General features: G+C 45.7%; 1 protein-coding gene across 2 annotated transcripts in view; it reads left to right on the forward strand.

Moving 5' to 3' along the window:
* The first annotated feature begins 14,376 nt into the window (after positions 1 to 14,376).
* Positions 14,377 to 27,717, forward strand: part of OPRD1 (opioid receptor delta 1) — a 68,022-nt gene continuing 54,681 nt past the window's right edge. The window contains exons 1-4 of one of the 2 annotated variants that reach the window (XM_084958637.1): positions 14,377 to 14,656; positions 18,612 to 18,765; positions 21,004 to 21,068; positions 26,976 to 27,174. The gene's annotated coding sequence lies outside the window, so the exon portion shown is untranslated. 2 annotated transcript variants of the gene reach the window in all.

Consider the following 27,717-nt stretch of genomic DNA (forward strand, 5'->3'; position numbering starts at 1 on the left):
CTTGAGGACAAACAAAGGAATTTGGAGCCCTTAACAAGTTTGCTCACCTGGCTGTCCCTGAGTGAGTATTGAGGGAGTCAGGTTGTTGGATTTGTGTGTTTTTTTTAAAAAACCACATAGGCCTTTTAATGTAGTATAAAATTAGATTATGTTCATTCTTAAGAGTTTGGGCCACAAGTTAGTTGGGTGAAGATCCCAAAAGGCAACTAAACTAGTTCTCTTAATGCTTATGACAGCTTTGCCATGGAAATTGTTGACTTTTGACTACTTGCCCTTAATGCTTTGTTCTGTTTTGTCATTTGTGATGTAAGACTTTGAATAGCCATGTTTGTTTACTTTTCTCATTTGTTGAATATGGGAAATGAGCAATCTCACCACATGCCGTCAGTGTTACTTCAAAGCATTTTAAACATTTATGAACAAAATTTATAAATCTCATATTCACTCAATTTAATCTTAATTATATGTGATTGGCTCTTCATTCCTCACCATGTTCCATTTTGAAAAAAACTTACTTTGCAAAAATGTATGGGGAGTTCTCACGTACCCTACTCTCAGCTTCCCCCAAATGTTTACATTTTACATAACCATGTAACAATTATCAAAAACAGTAAATATTGGCGTTCCCGTCGTTAACGAATCCAGCTAGGAACCATGAGATTGCGGGTTCCTTCCCTGGCCTTGCTCAGTGGGTTAAGGATCTGGCGTTACTGTGAGCTGTGGTGTAGGTTGCAGACATGGCTCGGATCCCACGTTGCTGTGTCTCTGGCGTAGGCCTCTGGCGTAGGTCGGTGGCTGCAGCTCCAGTTAGACCTCTAGCCTGGGAATCTCCATATGCCATGGGAGCAGCCCTAGAAAAGACAACAAAACAAAACAGTAAATATTGATGCAGTGCTACTTACTAACTAATCTACAGACTTTATGTGGATTGTGCCAGCTGGTCAAGGAATGTCTTTTTTTCTGGCTCAGCCATCCAGTCTAGGATCCCTCGATGCATTTTGTTGTCACAGGCTGTAGACTGTGAGTTCTTCAATCTTTATTTCTTGTAGTTTTGACACTTTTGGAGAGTACCAACTGCCCAGTTATTTTTTTAAAGTGCCCCTCAAATTGAATTTGTTTAATATTTTCTATTAGATTGAAATTATTTTTTGGTAAGAATACTGCAGAAATCATCTGCCCTTCTCAGTGCATTATCAGGGTACATGATGTCCATATATATTATCACTGGTAACCTTCACTTCGATCACTTTGGTGATCTGTAGTGTTTGCCAGATTTCTCCACTGTAAAGTTATTGTTTCCCTTTGTAAAACTATCGAGTTTTGGTTCACTGATTTTGACATTGGATTGTTATTCTCTGGAACAAGTTATTAACTGTGGCGTTGGCCAAATGTTAATTCACTCTGTCTATTGTTTCTTCTACATTTATTCTAATTAGAATTCTACTGTAAGGAGGAGCTATCCCTTTTCTCCATTTTATTTATTCACAATCAGTATGGACTTAGAGGTATTTTATTCCATGGGTTAATGCTATCATTTATTTTGTGGCTCATATTGGTCCAGCTTTGGCTCTTTGGACCTCCTTCAAGTTGGCTCCTTTGTCTTTTTGACATGCCCCCAGTGTATTTTGGAGCCCTTCCTTAACATTAGAGTACTGTAAGATGCTCCTGAATAGTCTTATTTTCAGTGCCCCAGGAACCTTCAATAAAAGGTTTCTTTTACTGAAGAATAATTAGAAACCATCCCTTGAGTGTTTTTAAAAAATCCTTTAAATTTCAACAGGTTATTAAAGTGGGGCTTTTTACTACTCATGTAGGTGAAGATTTATTTGGCCCAATCAAAACACCTAACCACTTTCATAGAGCTGTATGTATCTCAGTCTTCTGGAGCTGTGGAGAGGTTTTTCACTTGGCATATTACATCACTTAGAGTGAGGCCCAATGAATGTGGGTTGGTTTGCACCCTTCCATAGTTGCTATCTTTAGTCTTGTAACTACAGACCCAAAATGTTGGAACTCCTGATTTCCACTCCACCTAAACTATTTTAGGGGTTCAGAGCTTTTTCTACCTATGAGAAAATAAATTGTCATACACTAAAGTTTTCTGTTTTTCATTATGGAGCTGATAGCACTTATTTTGACCTTTATTTGAAATGTAACCTTGTGTCATGAATGTAGGACCCTTGGTTTTGAAGATGGGAGTGAGTGAAAAGTATCCCTAGGATTCAGTAAGTTTACAATCATTGTTTTTGCCTTGGGTAGTACTGCCACTTAGAACTGTATCACTCACTGCTAGTGTATTCTGGGTAGCCGGTGCAACTCCTTACCCCTGAGAAACCTTTCTTTGAAACTAATACTTATTACATCTGCTGGGTTTACTCATGGAAAGCTGACATGGCTTGTAGGGTAAGACATCCATACAGAGACAAAGTGTAAAGTCACGAACTTGCAGGGCTCTGCTTCCAGATTTCCTGGATTGGCTCTGTAGCCCCACCTGCTGGGAAGTTTAGGGCAGCACCCCCTGCCCTGTTCCCGCCCAGCTGCTGGGCTTGGTGATTGGAACAGCACAGGCACTTCACTGGCTGCACATGGTGGCCATGGCTCTGTGACCTGCAGGGAAGCAAGCCTCTGTCCTGCTAACCAGATTCTCACTCTACTCCTGCGACCCATGCACTCGAGGCCTGCTTGGTATACCCATTCATTTTTGTCTGCTCTTCCCCTTCCCTGACCAAGCAACTATTTTACTTTGAGAAATGTGGATTCCAGATGTTGTCGTTACTGCTTTTGCACCTGCGCAAAAGCCTCTCCCAGTGCCAAACCCCTTACCTTCACAGGTGAGCAAGCTAGGTCGCCTAAGGCACGGGGAACTAGTGTTTCTCACTATTGTAATAGAGGGCAAAGGACATTAGTGCTGTGCATGGCTTGTTGCTTTCTTCTACCTTTTAAAATAATGCTCAATTTGGCTGGCTAAAGGTTGTAAAACTTACTGTAGCCCCATCTGCTGGCCATAAGCAATGTTAATGTACTCAAAAAAAAAAAAAAAAAAAAAGTTATACTCTAGAGTTGCCCTTTAGGGGGAAGCTCTCAAAGAAACTCCCAATTTTGCTGCTTGTCCAGTTTTTCATGAGAGTTTTTGTCTGCTTTTCCATCTACTCAGAGTCATTCAGCCTTATTTTGTGAACCCCTGTTGGTACTGTTGGGCATTGGAGGAAAGGGAAGTAAATAAGATCCTTGTCTTAGAATTTAGTTTAAGGATTACTGTAATACGGTTTGGGGTTGTGGGAGATAACACACAGTGTTGGAAAAGCAGAAGGGTTTCTGCCCAGAAGATTGCCCTTGCAGTACTGGATTTTTCCTCCCTAGCTCAGTGGAAACCTCATGAGCGCCTTGCCTCTTTTTCTTCCGTCACAGTTTCAGCTCTCACGCCTAGGTTCTCTGCTCCATCACTAATGAGACGTCTGATGTTGGGCAAGTCAGGGAATTGCTTTGTGCACGTTTCCTCCATGGAAAGAGGAAAAGACCTCTGAAGCCACTTGATGTATGATTTTTGCAGGGATTTAAATTAATTTTAATTACTAGTGCTTTTCTAATTAAAACCAAAACCAGTCCAGTTACATATGTAGAATTAAAAAAGGTATATCTTGACATAGCTTGCTTCTAAACCTTTTTAAAATTGCTTTATGATACATTTGAATTCAGTATATAGTATAGAGCATGTGTGTATTCCTGAGTATATAATTACATAATTTTAAGTTATTTTACAAAAATGGTATACTACTAAACCATATACAGGGTGTCTGTGTCTGTCTCTCCTCTGTCACGATCCATGAATCTTCTGTTTTGGTCTGCTTGAGAAGGACCCAGATCTTCTGTAACAACTTAATATGGTTGGCCTTCTAGGATCCTGGAGTGAGCAATGGTCCGAGGGCCTAGGTCTCATCAAAAGCAATCTGGCAGAACCCTGACCTTGTAATCTTGTTCCTCTTAAGTATTGGAACCCAAACTTTTCTAGATTTCTGCTTCCCCAAAGCTTTCCAACTTAAAGAGTTAGGCACTCTGTTTTTAGGTGAATGTCATTCCAAATCAAGGTCCTTTATGCAGAAGTATAAAACATGCCCTGGGCAAGTGGTGGAAGAGTAAGCTGGCCAGGTTTGGATAGGGAGGATGGTGTCGGGAAGGGCTGTTAACTACCAGCAAAATTCTAGGCACTGGGGCAACAGCAGAGAACTTAAAATTCCTGCCTTCAATGGGACTTCATTTCTGGTGGAGAGACAAACAGATTAATCAGGTGTGATGAGTACTATAGAGAAAAGTAACACAAGCGAAATGTATGAGGCTGGAAGAGTCATACTAACAAATTCAGAGAGGTGAGAGATGAAGACAGGTTGGGTAAGGCTTTGAGAAGAAAGCACTCACTTCCGAGAAAAGTATATTATCACCTTTTCATTTTACCTCATACTTCACCTCTTTTCTTTCCCAGATTAAATTCTATGGTCCATCATGATCCCACTCCCCACCTGTATTCACCATCAACTCCCTTGCCACTTTCCCTTGTTTCATCTATTTTAATGGACAAACCACAATCTTGGTGATGCCTAGCCATACCTGTGCAGTTTATAGTGGAGAAAAACATTCAACCAGTGTCTCATCTTAAATTCATGATCATCAGCCTCAGGAGGGGAATCATTCTCCCTATCTATTCACTTTCCTACTCAAAAGAACCATTTCATACCTTCTCGCTTTCCTCAAATCAATCTTACCTTTATTCTCAATGACTCTACTTGACTGAGAAAATTGAAGCAGCCAGAACAAAACATCACCGGCCCCCTACATCTACTTACTTCACATAATTGTAGATGAATGTTTCTAAAAATCTGGTCTCTGGGCCAGCGGTATCAGCACCACCAAGGAACTTATCAGAAATGCAAATTATTGAGTCCCACCTCAGACCTACTGAATCAAATTCTGGGCTTGGGGCCCAGCAATCTGTGCTTTAGTAAGTGTTCCAGGTGATTATGATGAAGCTTAAGAGTTTGAGAACCAGTCCCCCTCTGCATGTTTCTGTCTAGAAAGAATCTATTTGTGCACCAGACCTCAGTCTCTCATCAACTAAGTTACATGGCTCCATCAAATCTCCCTCTTCTGCATCCCAGTTTTACTTCTATTGGATTATTCTTGTCAGCATAAAAACATGCTGCTGTTTCTCCCATTTCTTCATCAGTTACCACCCATTTCTCTATTCCTCTTTGCAGCAAGACCCCAAAGAGGAAGCTGTTATTGATTCCATTTCTCCATTTTTTTCTAACCCAGTCCAATCAAGCTTTCATCCTCTTCATTCCAGTGGAAATCGTCTTGTCAAGACCACACATTTTTGATTCTCAGTCCTCATCTCTCTCTCTGGGTTTTTTTTTTTTTTTTTTTTTTTTGCAGTTGAGAATAAATGTCCATTTTATTTAAGCATTAGTAGATAAGCAAGGAAAGGAGATTTTTTTGGTATCATTTAAAAAAGTTACTCAATGAATTTTATTACATTTATAGTTGTACAACGATCATCACAACCCAATTTTATAGCATTTCCATCCCAAATCCCCAGCCCATCACCCCACCCCTCAACCTGTCTCCTTTGGAAACCATAAGTTTTTCAAAGTCTGTGAGTCAGTATCTGTTCTGCAAAGAAGTTCATTGTGTCCTTTTTTTTAGATTCCACATGTAAGTGAATAGCATTTGATGTTGGTGATGTCTGATTAATTTCACTTAGCATGATGATTTCTAGGTCCATCGATGTTGCCGCAAATGCCATTATTTCTTTCCTTTTAATGGCTGAGTAATATTCAATTGTGTAAATGTACCACATCTTTATCCACTCCTCTGTCAATGGACATTTAGGTTGTTTCCATGTCTTGGCTGTTGTATATAGTGCTGCAATGAACATTGGAGTACATGTATCTTTTCAAGTCATGGTTTTCTCTCAGCCCTCATCTTATTTGACCTATAGATGGTACAGGATCCCCTTGATACACTTTCTTCACTTGGATTCTAGCACAGAATACCTCCTGATTTTCCTCCTATTTTACCTGTTGTTCCTTCTTAGTCTCCTTGGCTGGTTCCTCCTCTTCTTTTTATCCTCTTGATGCCACAGTGACCCAAGGCTCAGTCCTTGACCCTCTACACTCACTAGATTACATCCAGTCCTATGGCTTTAAACACCATCCTTGTGCCAACAACTCCCAAATGTAGAATCGGTCCAGGTCTATCTCCTGATCTCTGGTATGTTCAGTCGCTAGCTCAACCTCTCCACCGATGTCTCGCCAACATCACAAACCCAACACTTGCAAACCTAAACCTCTTCCTCATCTGCCCCATCACTTATAATGAATTCATCTCTCCCATTTCTCAGGCCAAATCCTGAGAGTAATATTTCTCACATCCTATATCGTATTTACTGGTTGACCAGTTCTTGCCATATCTACGGCCAAGTCACCAACTCTCACCTGGATGATGGCATAATCTCTTAGCTGGTTTCTACTTGCACTTTGCTTCCTACAGTCTGTCCTCCACACAGTAACAGAGGGATCCTGTGAAAATGTACATCAGATCCTGTCATTTCTCAGACTTTCTCCTGGCTCCCATCTGAGAGTAAAAGCCAAAGACTTTGATGGCTCACAAATTCTTGTCTTCTGATCTCCCATTTCCACTGTCACCTCACTGTTTTCCCTGCTTACATCTCCACTGTTCTTATCTACTCCACCCACCTTGTCCTCCCTTCTACCCTTCAAAATGCCAGGTTCCTTTCAGAGGGTCTTCACGCTAGCTGGGTCTTCCATCTGGAGTACACTTCCCTCATATCTACAAGGCCCAGTTACCTTTTCCAGCAGGTATCACCTTATCAGTGAGGTCTCCCCTGACTCTTATTTGCACTCGCTATCCCACCTCCCACACCACCTGTCTCCCTTGCTCTGGGCTTCCCGTAGGCAGAGGTGGACCTGAGATTCCATTCCCAAAGATCTGTCTCTTTCTACTTTGAAGTGGGGAGTCAAGAAAGCTGATAAAAAGCCATTACACAACTTTTAAGAATCAAATGGATCGGTAATTACTGGTTAGCAGAATTTTAAAATACAGTTTGTATTCTCCATTTCCAACTCCTGCTTTCCTAGAGTGATAGAACACTGACCTGGGAGTTAGAAACCTTGGATTCTAGGCCTCGATCTATTACTCAGGAGCTCTGTGACCTGTGGCAAGCAAGTCCTCAGTCTTGGTCAGCCTGGGAAGTGAGGGAACTGGGACTAAATGATCCATGAGGTTAACACTCCAATCCTGTCAACTCTGCTTCCAAAATAAATCCCAATGCTGTCAATGTTTCTCATCCCTGCTGCGCTACCTCCTCTCCGTGCTCTATTCACTTCCTGCCAGGCCATTGCATCAGCCTCCTTACCTCCTTTCACTCTTGTCTTTAATCCAGCTTCCACATAGCTGCCTAAGGTGTAACTCAGAGCATGCCTGTTTCTCTCTGAAACCCTCCAGCAGCTTCCCACTGTGCTGAGAATCACCCCTGTGCTCCCCACCGTGGCCTGCAGGGCCTCTCACCATCTGGCTCTGGGCTCCCTCCCTCATCTGGTTCCAGCCACAGTGGTGTCCAGCCCCTCAGATTTGCCAAGCTCATTCCTGCCTAAGCAATCCTTTGTTTTGCTTACAAGTTCTTCCTCCTTGTGTCCTCCTGGTGGATTCCCTCTCATTTTTTTAGGACTCAGCTTCAAGGTCTTTTCCTGAGTGTAAGCTCCCTTTCCTGATCACTTTTTCTAAAGCCAGTTCTTCCTCATTAGTTTAAAATTCAGCTCCCTACTTATTTTTTTGTTCCCATAGAGACATTTACCACAATGTAACATTAAGTCATGCAATAGTCACAAAATGGAATACCATACAACTGTAAAAAGAAATCTATGTATTGATATAGAACAATTTAAGATATTGTTCAGTGAAAAAAAAAATCCCAAGGTGAAGTCCAGAGTGTATAGAATACCACCATTTGTATAATAGAGGGGGAAGAATATATTTGCTTGTATATGCATATGTTATCTCTGGATGGGCACAGAAGAAACTGATAACATTGCTGGCCTTTATGAGGAGGACTAGGTGGCTAGGGGCAGGAGTGGGGGGCTTTTCACTGTGCACCTTTTTGTATTTTGAATCATATAGTGTACCACCTATGAAAAATAAATAAGTAAATATTTAAAAATTGTGTAACTTGCTTTGTTTTCCTACCTCCCCAAAGAGAACATAAACATTCTGACAGTGTGTACCATGTCTTTTTTCATTCCCTATTATTATTATTATTATTTTTGTTGTTGTTGCTATTTCTTGGGCCGCTCCCGCAGCATATGGAGGTTCCCAGGCTAGGGGTCTAATCAGAGCTGCAGCCACCGGCCTACGCCAGAGCCACAGCAACTCGGGATCCGAGCCGCGACTGCAACCTACACCACAGCTCACGGCAACGCTGGATCGTTAACCCACTGAGCAAGGGCAGGGACCGAACCCGCAACCTCATGGTTCCTAGTCGGATTCGTTAACCACTGTGCCACGACGGGAACTCCTTCATTCCCTATTATGTCCTCAGCACTTAACACAATGCCTGGCACTTAATAGGGCTCAGTAAGTAATTACAGGATGAATGGATGAAAGAATGAAGGTCTCTTCCTGTTCTAACACTGGATTCTAATCTTAGGCCTTCAAAGAATAAAAGAAACACAGGTTCTAGAACCAGCCATTTAGAGGGAACCAAAGAGACACCGAATTGTTTTGCAGTGTGGTGGACGCTTTTCCTTTGTGGTTATCGATAAGCTTAAAAAAAATGTGACGGGGAGAGTATGGCAGGTGAAATGTGACTGATTTGCCTGGCACAGATGCACTTATCAAGTGAGAGCCCAAGAGGACACAAGAGGACAATGTCCTGCTTGGACCATGCCCCATCACAGCCTCTGCAGATGGCAGCCTGAGGGACAAGCAAAGCAGCCCCCTTTCCTGAGGCCTCAGAACATTCGGGATCACAAAACCTACCACACTCCAGTTCTGAGATTGTCTTCTTCCTTGGATTCTAAATTTTTTGAGGTCAGGAACTGTCTGTCTTGCTCACCAGTATACTTACATCCTGGGATAGAAGAGACAAGGAGTTAAGTGAAAGAATAAAATTTGAGGAGTTTCTGTCATGGTTCAGCGGAAACGAATCTGACCAGTATCCATGAGGATGTGGATTCAATCCCTGGCCTTGCTCAGTGGGTTAAGGATTGAACTGTGGTATGGTATGTGGTATGTGGTGTGGTGTGGTAGAAGCGGCTCGGATCTGGTGTTGCTGTGGCTGTGGTGGCGGCTACAGCTCTGGCTGGACCCCAGCCTGGGAGCCTCCATATGCCACGGGTACGGCCCTTAAAAAAAAAAAAAAAAAAAAAAAAAAAAAAAAAAGAATAAAATTTGAGTTGAACATCTGGAAGAGGGAGCTGTAATACCACATATAACCAGAAGGTGGCACTAGAGGATCATTTTCTGAGATGTCAGTTCAGCCCAAGACTTAACAGTCTGGGGTGCAGAGTGCTATTTTGACCAAGGGAAAGTGTAGCTGATTTTTGACAAGTTTACTGAGCAGCTCTACAAGTCACTAGGGTTTATAAGAAGAGACACAGCTGGGCCAGGGAGACAGAAGCCTACAGCAGAAATCAACACTGTATAAGAAGACAAGTGCTATTCTGGCCTTCAGGAATCCGGAGAAGGAAAGATTAAGTCTGGTTGAAGCATTTGGGGAAAGTTCACAGAGGAAGTGACATCTCCTCTGGGCCTTGAAAGTGGGGAGGATTTATGCAGTTGGAGGACATTCTAGGTAGAGGGGATGGATTCATGAGAAATTGGAGACTGGTGAATTACCAAGAATGGCTGCATTGTCCAAGATTTTGGGGAGATCAAGGGGTAAAGAAAACATTCTGCTCTGAGAGTTTACATTTTTGATGAAAGGACAAAAGACTTATGGAATTAATGCAACACCTACAGTAGCAGCTCAAGAAATAGTCAAAGGATTGAGATTTATGTGTCAGGTAAATATTAGATTTAACATTAATAAATGCGTTACTGAATGAATGACTCCTGGGACTCTGGTAGTTTCTTTGCTAAATCACATATACTTGCTGATACTTTAAGAATGTGTTTTCCAGAGTTCCCATTGTGGCGCAGTGGTTAACGAATCTGACTAGGAGTCATGAGGTGGCCGGTTCGGTCCCTGGCCTTGCTTAGTGGGTTAAGGATCCGGCGTTGCCGTGAGCTGTAGTGTAGGTTCCAGATGCGTCTTGGATCCTGCGTTGCTATGGCTCTGGCGTAGGCTGGTGGCTGCAGCTCCCGATTGGACCCCTAGCCTGGGAACCTCCATATGCTGCGAGAGTGGCCCTAGAAAAGGCAAAAAGACAAAACAAAACAAACAAAAAACCCCCCAAAAAAACCAGAATGTGTTTTCCAAGATTCTTTCTTCCTGTGTCTGAAGCTCTTTACAGACAGCTTTTCCTTCCTCCAAAGATAAGAAATCCTGACCCAAAAAGGAAAGGACTGCAATAGCCTCTGAGGTCCCTGTTACCTAGAGCTTTCCTTCTGAGAGGATTCCCAAGCCCTGTCCCTAGAACATAGCCTCCTTCCTTAGAGCTGAGATGATAGTAACCATCACTTACATATTTATAGCAGTGATGTCATCCATCACTTCCATATTGATAAATCCACTGGAAACATTTCAAAGCTCATTTTTAATTCAGAAGGCTTCTTCTTTATCGAAACACTTTCCATCTTACTTGTGTGACCCTGGGCTCTCCAGTTTACTGCTAGCCCCTCTCCTCTTCTTGGCTTCATCAGCTGCTTTCTTCCATTCCTCTCTGCAGCTGTTTAAGGTTGAGTTCTAAGCCCTAGCCTCTTACTTTATCCTTTTCCTGTGTGATCTCATTCCCCCTCCGTTTTGTTTTTTTTTTGTCTTTTTAGGGCTGCACCCATGGCACATGGAGGTTCCCAGGCTAGGGGTCTAATTGGAGCTACAGCTGCTAGCCTATGCCATAGCCACAGCTACGCCAGATCTGAGTCACATCTGCGACGTACACCACAGCTCATGGCAACACCGGATCCTTAACCTACTGAATGAGGCCAGGGATCAAACCTGCATCCTCATGGATACTAGTCAGATTCATTTCTGCTGAGCTATGACCAGAACTCTGGGGATCTCATTTTTCCTTGTGGTTTCAACTACCACCTAGATGTCAAACGTCCTTGGAGTTTCCTCGGTGGCTCTCCTCTGCACTCCAGCCCACACACCCAACAGCCTACTTGACTTTTTCACTTGGATGTTTTGTGGGCATCTTAATCTCAACATGTATAAAAACTCCCCATCTTCCCCACCTATTCCCCTATCCTGGTGAATGCCCGCATCACCCAGTCTGTTGCTTCAGCCAGCAGCCTGTGTGTGTGACTCATCCTTGACTCAGGTCCTGATCATTCCACCCCCTCACTGTCTCCCGAATCTTTCCACTGCCCTCCATTCTCAACACTACCATTATCTCGAGCTGCCCCTTTTGCAGGCCATTCTCTCCTCAGTTGCCAAAGTGACCTTTTAAAAAGGCAAATAAGATCATGCCAGGACTCAACATTCTTCAAATACCATCCCATTTCCCTTATATAAAATTGCAGCCCTTTAACCGTGACCTTCAAGACTTTGTATGATCTGGCTGGTACCTACCTCTCAGGCTCTGTCTCGTGCTGGTTTTTTCCCCACTCTACTTCAGCCAGTAGGAATTTCATTTATTTAAGCAACCAGGCATTTATAGAGTGCCTCCGTTGTGCCACGCGTGGTACAAGGTGCTTAAGTGTAAACAAGGTGTCTCTGCCCTCATACCCTTCCTGAGCTCTCTCTTCCCGCATCAGGCTGATTTCGCATGATGCTCCCGCTGCCCGAACTCCCTCCTCCAACGCATACACTCTACTCCCCTCTGCTGCTAACTCCAGCACACCATTCAGGTCAAAATTAAATGTCATTTCCTCTCTGAAGCTCTCCAGGGGCAGTTAGGACTCCTGTTATAGATCCCAGGATCCTGACTTGCCTTCATTACTCACATCTGTTTCCCTTGCTGGACCAGAGGCTCCATGAGCCTAAAAACCAGGTCTGCTGTGTTCGCCAGTGCTTGGCACTATGCCTGGCTCATGTCGTGATCTCAATATATTAGAATGAAAGGACCCAGGCTTTTCATTTGGATTTGCTCTTTTAGACTATTTGAGGATGATTTTATTTTTTTATTTTGCCTCATTGGCAGCATACTAAAGTTCCCAGGCCAGGGATCAAACCCTCACCATAGCAGTGACCTGAGCCGCTGCAGTGACAATGCTGGATCCTTAACCAGCTAAGCCACACAAAACGCCAGAGGATGGCATCTTAAATGCTCCTAGACAGGGCCACCCTAGGCGTAGTCTTGCACAATCCAGTCTCCCAGGCTCCAATGCTGTGTTTTTAAGGAGGTCGTTGACCTTAATATCACCTGGGTTTAAGAAAGCAAGCACCCAGCCCACACAGAGATCCGAGGCTAAAGCCTTTCGTACAGTCAGCTCATCCTACGGCAAGGTGGCTCAGGGGTGTCAAACAAAGAACAGGGGCTTTCCAATGAGAAGGATTCTGGCTTCAGGCCTTGGTCACTTGCTGGTGGGGTGAACAGGTCATTCGATGTTTCCGTCTCTCAACTTTCCTACCTGTGGGGAAGACAGGCATAGTCAGATGTGTATTGCTGGGCTGATGGGAGGCATTCATGAGTTCACAGAGGACCCGTTAAACCCATTAATGTCAGCTTCTTTCCTAACCATGAGGCAGTGCAGGTGAGTGGTTAGCAGTCTGGGATCTGGGTTAGACAGACCAGGGTCTGAGTCCTGGCTTCATCACTTCTTAGTTAGCTGAACTTCGGGAGGTCAGGTAACATCTGTGAGTCTCAGTATGTGCATGAGGAAAATGGGGACCAAGCTGTACCTGCATCCAGGGTTGTTGTGAGCATTTATGCGAAGCTCATGTACCCAGAGCCTGGTACCTGGTAGGTGCTCAGTAGATGCGCACAGCATCATGTCGGAGGTGGCCAGGGGGACAGAGAAAGTGGGTCAGCAGTTCTGATTCTCACTGGTGGGTTCATTTGGGAGCTGTTTATCAAGGATCCAATTTGCAGAGCGTCCCGTAGGGCACCCCCTTCTCTCAAGTCTAGTACAGAAGACATGTACATAAGTAAGGAAACTTTTCATGTGCAAAGTGACAAACGTTATTTTTTTTAAAAAAAGAGAGAGACTCAAAAACTTGTCGAATGAAAGAAGCTAGAAGCAAAAGAGCCCATGCCACATGATTCCATTTTTATGACACTCTAGAACTGCTGATAGAGATCAGAGGAGTAGTTCCTGCTGAGGTTTTGGTTGGGAAAGGCATGAGGCAACTTTCTGGAAATGTTCTGTCTTTATCTGGGTAGTGGACCCCTGGGCATATGCCAAATATGTAAAAATTCACCCAGTGGTACACTTAAGATTTGTGGAAATCTTACATACAGTAAACTGTATGTAAATAAAATATATATATTTTAGGGCTGCACTCGTGGCATATGGAGGTTCCCAGGCTTGGGGCTGAATCAGAGCTTCAGCTGCTGGCCTACGCCACAGCTCACGTCCACACTGGATCCCTAACCCACTGAGTGAGGCCAAGTATCAAACCCACATCCTCATGGATACTAGTCAGGTTTGTAACCCACTGAGCCTCAACGGGAACTTCCTGTAAATTATATTTTAAACAATCCGCACAGAGGAGTTTAGAGAAGGGAGGGGTCAGGGCAGGCCGCCCAGCGGGGAGGGAACTGCAGTGGGGAAAGAGCCACTTTCTCTCTCTTGGTGGCTCAGTAACAGGGCATCTAAACAAAGCACTTGATCTTAAATGGAGTCGGGAATCATCTGTAAGTGGTTTTGGATATTATTTGCTCTCTGTTTACATTGGGAAAAAAAAAGTTCGGGATTATATAATTGCAAAAGTCATAGTCAGGGAGGTAATTATCAAGGGTAACATGAGGGCTCTATTTTTGGCCTCCTTGCCGGCTCTTCTGGCCTTTCCTTCCCTTCGGCTAATGTGATTGCCCCTTGTTTTTGCTGGTTCTTTTCTGTCTGGAGGTGGCTGGGTGATGGGAAGCCACGGCTGGGGGAACACAGAGCCGGACGGTAAATCGCATCTCTGCTGGGCTTCATGGCCCAAAGCACCCATGTGCACGGGTGTCTCGCGTGATGATGGTGATCTGGGGGGAGGCGGGGCTCTCAGTCACGGTTATTGATTGCAGGCAGGAGAAACAAGTTCTGGGTAGCTTGAGCAGAGAAGGGGTGGGTGGGATGTTAGCAAAGAGCTCACGGGATCAAAGGAAAACTGGAGAACTAGGGTCAGAAAACAGGCGGGAATCAAAGAAGGCTTATTTAAGCCTGTGTGTCTGAGGGTGCCTTTGTTTCCGAAGCTTAACCATCACAGTTGCATTTGGGAATGATCGAGACTGATCTTCAAGGAAGCAGTAGCGTGGACGTGGATGATGGGAAGTAATTGGACCAGCAGAGAAGGGAGGTTCCAGGAGGGACCCGCTGGACAAGCAAAGGCAGGGAGGTAGGAAAGAATGGTGACGGTATGTTTGCGGGCAGAGTTTGTTGCCAGGGAGCAGTGAGATAAAGCTGGGAAAGCAGTGAGGTAAAGATTGAGGCTGCACTGTGGACAGCCGTGCGCATCTGGGTGCAGAGTTGGTGCTTGAACCAGCTGGCAGTAAGAATCCTTGGAGGTTTGTTTATTGTTGTGTTTTGGGCTGAGCCCATGGCATTTGGGGTTTCTGGGGCCGGGGATTGAACCCTCACCAAAATAGTAATGATGCTGGATCCTTAACCCAATGAGCCACCAGGGAACTCTAGTCCTGGAGGTTTTTTTTTTTTTAATTAATTGATTAATTAATTAATTTATTTTTTAAGCAAGAGTGAGATTTTCCATTTGCATGTTAAGAAGAATAGCTTGGTACCCATAAGAGGACAATGTGAAGCAGGAAGGATCTGGCTCTAGGCCAACAACATAGTGAAGGACACTGTTCCCGAGAGACTGAGGATGAGGACACAGAGAAGGCTTTGGTGCCGGGATCACTGGGGACCACAGAGAAAGCAGTTTCAGGAGGGTACCAAGGCCAGGGTTCAGTGTTCAGGACCCAGTGAGGACCCTAGGTTTCTAGGCGGGTGAGAACACAGGCCCTGAGGACTTTCTGTCATAGCTCAGCGGTTAATGAATCTGACTAGGATCCCTGAGGACACAGGTTCGATCCCTGGCCTCGCTCAGTGGGTTAAGGATCCAGTATTGCCGTGAACTGTGGTGTAGGTTGCAGATACAGCTCGGATCTGCTGTGGCTGTGGCTGTAGTGTAGGCCAGTGACTACAGCTCCAATTTAGCCCCTAGCCTGGGAGCCTCTCTATGCTGCGGGTGCAGTCCTGAAAAAAAAAAAAAAAAGAAAAAAGAATACAGGCCCCAAGGCCAAGTTCTCCACCGTCTGCCCCAGCCGACCCCTCCCCTGGCTCCTTCTGGGCTTCCCTCCCCTTCCAAAGCTCAACGACTGGGAGCTGAGTCCCCCTGGATTTCACTCTTCCCTCTGTTCCCCCAGCCTGACACAGAACCTTAGCATCTGAAGAGACTTTATTTTTATTTATTTATTTTCCATGGGTGATTTTAAACTCCTCATTTGGTGTGTCTTCCAATGAGCCCCAACAGAGGCCTATTTCCTCATCCTTGGCATCACCTCCAGCATGAGTCCAGGGCTCGTCATGAAGATTGAGGCCAGCTCTGCCTCTCAACCTGGGGTGATGTCTGAACACAGACCCTGGGGCCTTCACTCTGATGCCAAAAGGCAGTGCCCAGGAGTTCCCGTCGTGGCGCAGTGGTTAACGAATCCGACTAGGAACCATGAGGTTGCGGGTTCGGTCCCTGCCCTTGCTCAGTGGGTTAAGGATCCGGCGTTGCCGTGAGCTGTGGTGTAGGTTGCAGACGTGGCTCGGATCCCGCGTTGCTGTGGCTCTGGCGTAGGCCGGTGGCTACAGCTCCGATTCAACCCCTAGCCTGGGAACCTCCATATGCCGCGGGAGCGGCCCAAAAAATAGCAACAATAACAACAACAACAACCCAAAAAGACAAAAGACAAAAGACAAAAAAAAAAAAAAAAAAGGCAGTGCCCAGCATGAGATCACTAAAACCAGGGAGAAGAGTTCCCTGGTGGCCTAGTGGGTTAAGGATCTGGCATTGTAACTGCTCTGGTTCAGGTCACTGCTATGGCTTGGGAACTTCCATATGCTTTGGGCTTGGCCAAAACAAACAAACAAACAAAAAAACAAAAAAACACAACAACAACAACAAAAACAACTAGGAAGAGCCCAGATGGAAGGGCTGAGCCAGGCTTCTTTCTGCTCCTGTGAAGTCCCTCTAGAGAGTCCCTTCGCCTTCCAGGGGAAGTCTAGCACCGTCCCCAGGGATGAAGGTGTGTCTCTCCAGAACATTCTTAGGGGTCCAAGACACATTTTATGTTAATTCTTCAGCTTGTGATTCCAAGACTACGGGAGTAGTGTCAGTCAAACTAGAAGCCTGAGCTTGGGTTGTAAATTCCCGGGAAATACCGACCCTCCCATCCTAACTCAGGGGGAGACATACCCATTTCCTTGTTTCCCTGTGCCAGAGGAGACACGTCTCTTATCTCCTCTTCCACCAAGAGCATGGTCCTTGGAGGGCCCTGCTTTATACGAGGGTCTCAGTTCGATCTCCTTACCCCGTATCACTAGAACCTGGACCCCTTGCCATCTCTTAACTCATCTCCACATCCTGGGAATCTTCCCCTGCTATTCTTCAACTTCACCCTGGATGAATCTTAGCAAGGTGGCTCAGATCATGCTCAACAGCCTTCAATGGTTTCCCATGGGTTAGAAATGTAGCATGTCATTAATGAAGTAGCATTTCACTCAGCAGGGCCTCATCCCACGTTGACTGTCTTATCACCGGTGCTTCCAGCAGAGAGGTCGCCAGGCAGGCAGAGCAGTAACTTGGGGGGCACGAGAGAGAACTGCCTGCTATCTGCAGGGCACCGGGGGCCACTTGCCTGGCAGAATGACTCCTCTTTCCAATCCTCTGTCACTCACATTCTCCTCCCACTTCATTTGCCCATTTTATTCATAACGTAGCAGGGATGGAAAAAAACGCTATTTTAGGAGTTCCCGTCGTGGCGCAGTGGTTAACGAATCCGACTAGGAACCATGAGGTTGCGGGTTCGGTCCCTGCCCTTGCTCAGTGGGTTAACGATCCGGCGTTGCCCTGAGCTGTGGTGTAGGTTGCAGACGAGGCTCGGATCCCGCGTTGCTGTGGCTCTGGCGTAGGCCGGTGGCTACAGCTCCGATTCAACCCCTAGCCTGGGAATCTCCATATGCCGCGGGAGCGGCCCAAGAAATAGCAGCAACAACAACAACAACAAAAAGACAAAAGACAAAAAAAAAAACAAAAAACAAAAAACAAAAAACAAAAAAACGCTATTTTAAAAAGCTGCTTGAGGAGTCCCATCGTGGCTCAGCGGTTAGTGAACCCGACTGGCACCCACGAAGTTGCAAGTTTGATCCCTGGCCTTGCTCAGTGGGTTAAGGATCTGGCGTTGCCGTGAGCTGTGGTATAGGTCACAGATGTGGCTTGGATCCCAAGTTGCTGTGGCTGTGGTGTAGGCGGGCGGCTACAGCTCCAATTAGACCCCTAGCCTTGGAACCTCCAGATGCTGAGGGTGTGGCCCTGGAAAAGACAGAAAGACAAAAAAATAATAATAATAAAATAAAACAAAATAGAAAGCTGCCTGCTGTGGCTCAGCGGTAATGAACCTGACTAGTATCCCTGAGAATGCCGGTTTGATCCCTGGCCCTGCTCAGTGGGTTAAGGATTTGGTGTTGCTGTGAGCCTTAAGTTCCCCAGTCTGGGAACTTCCACAAGCTGCAGATGTGGCCCTAAAAAGCAAAACAAAACAAAACAACACAAGCTGCCCAAAATGGTAAATTTTATGATATGTATAATTGACAAAAAAAAAAAATCTGCCAGAATTCATTTCATCCTGGTGGAAGACTGCATTTTTTTTTTTTTTTTTTTTTTTTTTTTTTTTTTTTGGTCACAGTCACAGCCACAGCCACATGGGATCTGAGCCGTATCTGCGACCTACACCACAGCTCATGGCAACGCTGGATCCTTAACACACTGAGCGAGGCCAGGGACTGAACCAGCATCCTCATGAATCCTAGTTGGGTTCATTAACTGCTGAGTCACAAAGGGAACTCCAAGACTGCTTTTTTTTATTCGTTATTTTCTTTTTAACATTTTAGTCACATTTACTTTTGGCTTTTAGTGTGCTCACAGAAAATTAAAACACCTTAAGCAGGAGTCTAAGGGCAATTTTTGTAAGCCGTTACATTTCATCTCTAAGTCAAATTGGTCAAAGCTTCTGCAGTCTTTACAGCAATGACAGACGAGATGCCAACAAAAACATTGCCTCTGAAGATCTTTTCCTCTCTTCTCAAAGATCACTGGAGAAGAAAGCGTTGTCTGATGAAGACTGCCTTTTCTAGAATAACATACCTACTTGGCCTCTGTGACGCCAAGCAAGTCTCATGAATGAGGGTGGAGGGAGCTGCTGAGACCAAAAGGGCTGGACTCTTTGCTCCAGGACATGAAGGGTGAGTCTTCTGGGTGGAGAGTTGTTAGCTGGTTGTTTTTGCAGTTGCTGTTCTTTGGCTACAGATGCTGTTCTGGTTCTCTTTCTCAGGAGGACCCAAGAAATGGATGTAGGGCACAGTTTGGTCACAGAAAAGGTAGGGGAATTGCTGCCATGGCACAGTGGAAATGAATCCAACTAGGAACCATGAGGTTATGGGTTTGATCCCTGGCCTTGTTCAGCGGGTTAAGGATCCAGCGTTGCTGAGCTGTGGTGTAGGTCTCAGATATGGCTTAGATCCAGCCTTGCTGTGGCTGTGGCGTAGGCCATAGCTATAGCTCCAATTAGACCCATCGCCTGGGAACTTCCATATGCTGCTGGTGCAGTCCTAAAGAGCCAAAAAAAAAAAAAAAAAAAAAAAAAAAAAAGGCAGGGCAGGGACAGAAGGCCTTGATTTGAGCAGGGAAGGCCCTGCTAATGTGGCAGGGGGTAGCCCATGGCTGAGGGCCCTGAAGTCACCCATATTTGAGTTTCCTGGTTGAACATCAATTTCAGGTTTTCATTTGCTGAAGAGCAGTTTCCTCAGGACTTACCCAAGCTGTCGGCAAGGCTTGTGGTGCTACAACTAGCCTGAGCCCAGTGCTGCCTTGGGAAGGGAAGGGAAGAACAGACACTGTCTCTTCAGGTGAGTCTGATTGGTGGAGGGGATTGGGAAGGTGGTGGCAACAGCCTGAAAAAGTGATTGCAACACAGCCTGCAATGATTGGGAAGAAACAAGAGCAGCTGTGCCGATTCCATGGACACCAGATGTGTGACTGTGGTTAAGCTATGAGTTTTGGATTCAGATAGTCTGGTTTTGACTCCTGGTTGTACCTTACAAGCTGTGCAGCCTTGAGCAAGTTAACTAGCCTCCCAGAGCCTCAGTTTTACTCTCTGTTAAGTGAGAAAGTATACTAGGCCCTACCTCACAGGGCTGTCTCAGGGATTAAATGAGATACAGGGGTAGCCCCTCATCTGTGGTTTCCTTTTCTGAGGTTGCAGTTACCCACGGCCAACCATGGCCTGAAAGTATTAAATGGAAAATTCCAGAAATAAACAAGTCACGAGTTTTAAATTGTGATTGTGCACTATCCTGAGTTGCAGATAAAATATCGTGTGGTCCAGCTCCATCCCACCCTAGGCTGTGAATCATCCCTTGTCCAGTGCATCCCGCCTGATATTCAGTAGTCACCTTCGTTATTAGAGTGTCTGTTGAGGAGTTCCCGTCATGGCTCAGTGGTTAATGAACCTGACTAGGAACCATGACGTTGCAGGTTCAATCCCTGGCCCTGCTCAGTGGGTCTGGTGTTGCTGTGAGCTGTGGTATAGGCCAGCAGCTGTAGTTCCAATTAGACCCCTAGCCTGGGAACCTCCATATGCCGTGACTATGACCTTTATTTTACTTAATAATGACTCCAAAGCACAAGAGTAGTGATGCTGGCAATTCAGATATGCCGACGAGAAGCTATAAAGTGGTTCTTTGAAGTGAAAGTTGAAAGTTCTAAACTTAAGGAAAGAAAAAAGTCATATGCTGAGATTGCTAAGATCTGCAATAAGAATGAATCTTCTATCTATGAAATTGTGAAGAAGGAAAAAGAAAAGCTACCTTTGCTGTTGCACCTCAAATTACAAAAGTTATAGACACAATGTGTGATAAGTGCTTAGTTAAGATGAAAAAAGAATTAGATTTCTACAAGATATTTTGAGAGAGATAATCTATGTTGATATAACTTTTACTACAGTATGTCACAGTATGTCATTGTAATTATCCTATTTCTTCTTTTTTTTTTTTTTTGGCTTTTTAGGGCTAAACCTGCAGCATATTGAAGTTCCCAGACTAGGGGTCAAATCAGAGCTACAGCTGCTGGCCTATGCCAGAGCCACAGGAACGCCGGATCTAAGCCATGTCTGTGACCTATGCCACAGCTCACGGCAATGCTGGATCCCCGACCCACTGAGCAAGGCCAGGGATTGAACCGTCACCCTCATGGATACTAGCCAGATTCGTTTCCTCTGTGCCATGATGGGAACTCCCCCTATTTAATTATTGATTATTATTGTTAATTTCCTTCTTTTTTTTTGGCCATGCCTATGGCACGTGGAAGCTCCCCGGCCAGAGATTGAACCTTCACCACAGCAATGACAACACTGGATCCTTAACCCACTGTGCCACAAGAGAACTCCTAACCCTGGGTTTTTCTAACCTGTATTTCTCTCTCAGACCCCTCCCTCCTCTGCAGATTTTCCTTGGGCCATGATTTGAGGAGGCTGGTTCTGTGGAAGCAGGTGAGGAGGAGTCTTATGAAACCTGAGGTGTGGAGAGAAACTAGGGTTGGGGTCCTGGTGGGGTCTCCAGGAGGGAGGGGGGAGGGGGGCTGGCTTTCTTAGGGTGCTGCTCTGACGGCAGGGCCTGCTGGCAGGAAAGGCTGGGGGCTTCATGAGGGCGCTGGAAGCTGCAGAGAGAGTGGCCTTCTCTGGAATGCAGGCCTGGGTATGGCGCTGGAAGGGAAAAGAAAGCGAAATGAACACCGCTCCCCTTGTTGCTTTTCTAGGCCTTGCAAGGTGAGCGGGAGGCAGCTCTGGGGCCCAGCAGCAGGCAAAGGGCTGGGAGCTGGGTCTCTGGAGAGAGAGCAGGACCATCAGGTTCCTCTCGCTCTCACTGTGGAAGGAGAGAAGCAAATGCGTGATTTGTGAGTCTCCTTGGCAGCTCTGTGTTCATTTTCATAGAAGCTTGAAGAGCAAGATGAGTCATGTTTCCAAATACAGAGGAGGAAGGAGACCCAGCCTCTGTCTTCCTGGGCCCTCTGCATGTCCCCTCCTGGTGTCTCAGCCACTTCAGCAGGATTGGCTGCAGGAGGGGAGGTTTACTGATTTCTAAGACAATGAAAATAGCTTTGTTGGATTATTTCTGCTTATTATGAGATTTAGACAGTTGCATAATGATATTTTTCTATCTATAAAGTAAACAAATACATCGTCATTCCATCATCCAGATATGGCCCCAGGTGTAGCTTGGGGTGGCGAGCTTTCCACATTTTGTTTCCTTTTTTTTTTTTTTTTTTTTGCCATTTCTTGGGCTGCTCCCTTGGCATATGGAGGTTCCCAGGCTAGGGGTCTAATCAAAGCTGCAGCCACCAGCCTACGCCAGAGCCACAGCAACGCCGGATCTGAGCCGTGTCTGCGACCTACACCACAGCTCACGGCAACGCCGGATCGTCACCCCACTGAGCAAGGGCAGGGACCGAACCCACAACCTCATGGTTCCTAGTCGGATTCATTAACCACTGCACCATGACGGGAACTCCCCTTTTATTTTATTTTTTTTTAGGGCTGCACCTCGGCTCATGGAGGTTCCCCCAGGCTAGGGGTTGAATTGGAGCTATAGCTGCCAGCCTACCCCACAGCCACAGCAATGCCAGCAGAATCTGTGACCTACACCACAGCTCACAGCAATGCTGGATACCTAACCCACTTAGCAAAGCCAGGGATCAAACCTGCATCCTCATGAATACTAGTTGGGTTCTTAACCCACTGAGCCACAACAGGAACTCCTACATTTTGTGTTCTTACACATTGACATTCAGGTCACCTGGAAGTCACCTGGGGTCATAAGATGAAGCTAAGATGATCCTGAACTCTTCATCCTATGCTCATTGGAAAATCTAGTTCCCTCCTCAAAACTAAGTTTCTCCGGGGGCCCACGTGAGCCCAGTCATCTCTGGCCCCTACCTCCCCAACTCACCAAAATTCTTAGTCTCTGTTCTGGGTCCTTTTGACTGTTCTTGTGTCTAACTCTTTGGGCAACACAACCAGCTAGTAACTGGGACCTGGAATTTAGCTTCTTTCCTCTATTTCTCTTCACAAGAAGCCATGTGTAAAACTATTGCAAACACTGATAAGGTAGGAGGGAAAATGATGGGGAGTACAAAGCCTTTGATGGAATGTTGACATGTCATTTAAAATGGAATGTGGAATGTTGACTGGTGGCCTAGCAGTTGAGGATTCAGCATTGTCACTGCTGTAGCCCAAGCTTCAATCCCTGGGGGTGGCCAAAAAAAAAAAAAAAAAAAAGGAATTTTGATATGCTGTTAAGAAAAGTCCCTTTGAGGGAGTTCCCATAGTGGCTCGGTGGAAATGAATCTGACTAGTAACCATGAGGTTGCGGGTTTGATCCCTGGCCTCACTCAGTGGGTTAAGGATCCAGTGTTACCATGAGCTGTGGTGTAGGTCACAGACCCAGCGTGGATCTTGTGTGGCTATGGCTGTGGTGTAGGCCGGCAGCTGTAGCTCCTAGCCTGTGCACTTCCATATACTGTGGGTTCGGCCCTAAAAAAAAAAAAAAAAAGAAAGAAAGAAAAGTCCTTGGATCCTCTGTCAGGGAGCCCATCCCATCCTCCTTCCTTTCCTTTCTTCCTTCCACCCCAGTTCCCAGTGTTCCTAACGCATCTCTCTTACCCGCTGGTCTGAGAGCTAATGCCCTTGGGTGCGCACTCCCCCTCAAGTGGTTTATCAGAGTGCTGTCTTAAAGAGAGACAACTCTCTCCCCCAAGGAGCCTGCTGCCATCTGTTAGGATGACAGTTCTTTCCATCCTGCTAGACACATCTTTTTTTTTAAACAAAAATGAGCTCATTCTACACATCCTCTATGACAATGGAACTGATATTTTTTCCCTCCATTTTACAAAAGAGGAGAGCGGAATGAAACATGGTTCTTGCCTAAGAGCTGCTTTGCCAGTTTTGTTTTGTTTTGTTTTTTTTTTTCTTTGTCTTTTTTGCTATTTCTTTGGACCGCTCCTGTGGCATATGGAGGTTCCCAGGCTAGGGGTCGAATCGGAGCTGTAGCCCCCAGCCTACGCCAGAGCCACAGCAACGCGGGATCCGAGCCGCATCTGCGACCTACACCACAGCTCAAGGCAACGCCAGATTCTTAACCCACTGAGCAAGGCCAGGGAACAAACCCGCAACCTCATGCTTCCTAGTTGGATTTGTTAACCACTGCGCCATGACGGGAACTCCTGCTTTACCTAGTTTTTCACCTGGCCAGGTCTGCAGGTCAGCCAGAGCTCTGCCCTGGGCTTGGACACATTTGTGAACATCTCTAATTAATGTCTTTAATGTTGTGTTTCTCCTTCCTCCCTCCCTCCTTTCTGCTTTCTTCCTTCCTTCCTCCCTCTCCTTCCTTCCTTCCTTCCTCCCTCTCCTTCCTTCCTTTGCTTTTTTAAAATTTTTTTATTTTCCCACTGTACAGCAAGGGGATCAAGTTATCCTTACATGTATACATTACATTTTTCCCCCCACCCTTTGTTCTGTTGCAACATGAGTATCTAGACATAGTTCTCCTTCCTTTGCTTTTTAAGGCCAGAGCTGCAGCATATAGAAGTTCCCAGGCTAGGGGTCAAATCAGAGCTGCAGCTGCTAGCCTACACCACATGGTAATGCCGGATCCTAGTGGGCTTTGTTCCCACTGAGCCACAGTGGGAACTCCAATGTTCTGCTTCTTATTTATTGTTTCCTCCTTCCTCCCAACTCAGTGAGGGAGATCCCCATTGTGGCTCATGTGGTTGCAACCTGATTAGAATTCATGAAGTTGTGGGTTTGATCCCTGGCCTTGCTCAGTGGGTTAAGGATCCGGCATTGCTGTGAGCTGTGGTGGAGGTCACAGACTCAGCTCAGATCCCGAGTTGCTGTGGCTGTGGCATAGACTGGCAGCTGCAGCTCTGATTCAACCCTTAGTCTGGAAACTTCCATATATCACAGGTATGGCCCTAAAAAGGAAAAAAAAAAAAAAAAGGATCTAAATTCAGTGAAGCCACAGACTGTTTTGCTCACTGCTTTGTTGTCATAATTAATCACATAGCAGGCTGTGTTAGTCAATGTTCTCCAGAGAAAGAGAATCAATATGATGTGTCTATGTAGAGAGAGTTTTTGTTTTGTTTTGTTTCGTTTTGCTTTTTAGGGCCACACCTGCAGCATACAGAAATTCCCAGGCTAGGGGTTGAATTAGAGCTGCAACTGCTACGCTACCCCACAGCAATGCCGGCCGAGCTGCACCTGTGACCTACATGGCAGCTTTAAGCAATGCCGGATCCTTTACCCACTGAGCAAGGCCAGTGATCAAACCAGCATCCTCACAAATACTATGTCAGGTTCTTAACCCGCTGAACCAGGACATGAACTCTGAGAAATATTTGTTTTAAAGAAGTAGCTCAGGGAGTTCCCGTGGTGGCTAAGTGGTTAGCGAATCCGAGTAGGAACGATGAGGCTGCGGGTTTGATCCCTGGCCTTGCTCAGTAGGTTAAGGATCCGGCGTTGCCATGAGCTGTGGTGTAAGTTGCAGATGCACCTCGGATCTGGCGATGCTGTGGCTCTGGTGTAGGCCTATTGGACCCCTAGCCTGGGAACCTCCATATGCCACAGGAGTGGCCCTAGAAATGGCAAAAAGACAAAAAAAAAAAAAAAAAAAAGTAGCTCAGGTGGTTATAAAGGCTGGCAAGTCCAAAACCTATAGGGTGGGCTGGAAGCCTAGAGACCCAGGGAAGAACATTTCAGGTCTGGAGATTGTCAAATTGGAGGATCCTTCTTGCCTGGGGGAGATTAGTCTTTTGTTCAATTCACTCCTTCAACTGATTGAATGAGGCCCACCCACACTATGGTGAGCAATGTGTTTTACCCCAAATTTACCAACTTAAATGTTAATTGCATCCAAAAACAACCACAGAGGGAGTGCCCTGGTGGCCTAGTAGTTAAGGATCTGGCATTGTCATTTCCGTGGCTTGGGTCATTGCTGTGGCACGGGTTTGAGCCCTGGCCTAGGAACTTCTGCATGCCATGGGCACGGCCAAAACAAAAAACCCCCAACAAACAAACAAACAAAAAACCCCAAATCACCCTCAGAGAAACATTCGGAATAATGTTTGACCAAATATGTTTGCACTATGGCCCAGACAAGTTGACATGTAAAATTAGCCATTACAATAGGCATATTATAACTATTTGTTGAATGAGTGGCAGAATAAATGAATGAATGAAAGAATGAAGAATGAACTTGAGGGTGAGAGTCTTGCCAGGGTCACACAGCTGGCAAAAAGAAGGCCCAGGTCTTTAGGATTCAATGCAGGCAGCTGTTCTTTCTACCCTATTGCAACCGGCTTCTCCAAATGGTGACCAGAGCCAATCCTGTGCTATTCCTAGGGCTATTGTCAGAGCACAGAAGACATTCCCCTGCAAGCACTTTACATTTCACAAAGGCCTTTGCTCCTGTCTGGCATCATTACACAATGGCTCCTAAGACAGAAATTTTCACTACCAGTGTGACCTGGAGCAACCAAGGATTTACTCTTTTACAAAAAGGAGCACCTCACCTAAAACCTTCTCCTGCAGGCATGAATAAGCTCTGGCCCTAAACCACTAACCTACTCCTCAAGTCCTTGCCTGCCCCACTTTGTGCTCCCTGCTCTTCAGCCAAACTAAGCCTCTTCTTGCTCAAGGTACAGACTTTGCAATTAATTCCCTCTGCTGTGTTTCACCTGGTGCTGTTAATATACCTGGAATGAATCCCCCCCTCCTCTCCACCTCATCCATTCATTTATTCATTCAACAAAAATTTCTTTAGCACCTACACGGGCCAGGGAGTATGACTTAGCAGAGGGGACACGGTGATGAACAGAAAGAGAAGATGCCTGCCCTTTTGGAGCGCACATGCTAGTACTGGGAAAAAGAGACACAACTCAAGACAGTAAATAAACAAGATAATTTCAGATGGTGATAGGCGCTGGGAAGAAAACCAGGAAGTACAAACAAGCTGTAAATAGGCTGATGTGAAAGATCGTGCTAGGTTTGGCAAAGGATGAAATTTAGATCAGAGCTCAGGGCTGCTGTTTGGGACCCCAGCCACGTGGGGAGTGATGGAAGAACATTCTAGGTAGAAGGAACAGCAAGTGCCAAGGTGCAGGAGTTAAGTGCAAGGTGCAAGGTGCAAGGGTAGGAGGGGTTTGATATGTTATAAGAATAGAAAGAAAAAAACTTGTACCTATTACGTACTTTCTGTCAGACATGTGCTAGGCTCTGGGAATACAAAGATAAACAGGGCATCGTTTTTCCCCCTAAAGAGTTCATTATTTGGGAGGAAGACAGAAATTACAGCTGACATCCATTGGACCATGAGCCAATAATTGCACCCCCTTCTTTCTCCAGGAACTTTTTCATAGTTCGTGGCTCCTGGCCCCTGGCAGCCATGTTGGACTTTTAGGCCAGGGGTGATTGGTTGGGAAGGTGTCACCTGACTTAGGCTGGACCAGTCAGGACCTTTCCTTCACGCAGGACCATGGAATGGGGGTTCCAACACTGAGCCTACTTGCCACTGGCACTGGAACTGGAACATTTATTAACTCAGGTATGTTGCCAGCAGCTATCCTCGGGGTGACTAACCTTTCCAGTTTTCCCAGGATTGAGAGGTTGCCATGGAGGAACTAGGAGAGTGCCAGGATGGTTGGTTGCCCAAGCTGAGTGTTAAACCTGAGAATTGGGAGTTCCTGTTATGGTTCAGGGGTAACTAACCTGGCTGGTATCCATGAGGATGCGGGTTTGATCCCTGGCCTTGCTCAGTGGGTTAAGGATCCTGCATTGCCATGAGCTGCAGTGTAGGTCACAGATGTGCCTGGGATTTGGCATTGTTGTGGCTGTGGTGTAGGCTGGCAGCTGCAGCTCCTGTTTGACCCCTAGCCAGGGAACTTCCAAGTGAGCTCATGCGGCCCTAAAAAACCCGCAAAACTAAAACAAAAACAAACAAACAAAACCTGAGAATTTAGGAGCTGCGGGTGGTCCGACCCTTCACTGTGGCTGGAGCAGCAGAGGAGGCTGGTCTTTAGAGTGAGAGAGAGTTGGGGAGAGATGAAAAAAAGACATTGAGCTCCTGGGATTATATTCGTGGTGCCAG

This window comes from Sus scrofa, chromosome 6 (assembly GCF_054392235.1).
Source record: "Sus scrofa isolate SSC_HxYL_T2T_F1_AM1 chromosome 6, Sscrofa_HxYL_maternal_Yorkshire_Landrace_v2.0, whole genome shotgun sequence".
Lineage (NCBI taxonomy): Eukaryota > Metazoa > Chordata > Mammalia > Artiodactyla > Suidae > Sus > Sus scrofa.